The sequence below is a fragment of the Plasmopara halstedii genome (assembly GCF_900000015.1).
Source record: "Plasmopara halstedii genome assembly, contig: Scaffold_292, whole genome shotgun sequence".
Taxonomy (NCBI): domain Eukaryota; phylum Oomycota; class Peronosporomycetes; order Peronosporales; family Peronosporaceae; genus Plasmopara; species Plasmopara halstedii.
The window spans coordinates 1,156,267-1,156,501 of NW_020187213.1; positions in this window are offsets into that span (position 1 = coordinate 1,156,267).

Sequence of the window (235 nt, forward strand, 5' to 3'; positions counted from 1 at the left end):
GCAAGAGCACTGAACCGAGACGGTCAACGTGCTAGACATTGGAATGCCCGAGCTCGTCTATTAAGAGCGGTGCTCGAGTGCATGCGCATGAACAAACTGCACGCCAATGCAAACAAGTGCATCTTTGGCGCAGAAGGGATTTCTTTATTGGGTGCTTTATTGGGAAGCGTGACCTTCGAGCGGATCCCGCTAAGGTCAAGGCCATTGTAGACTGACCGGTTCCAAAGAACCAGAA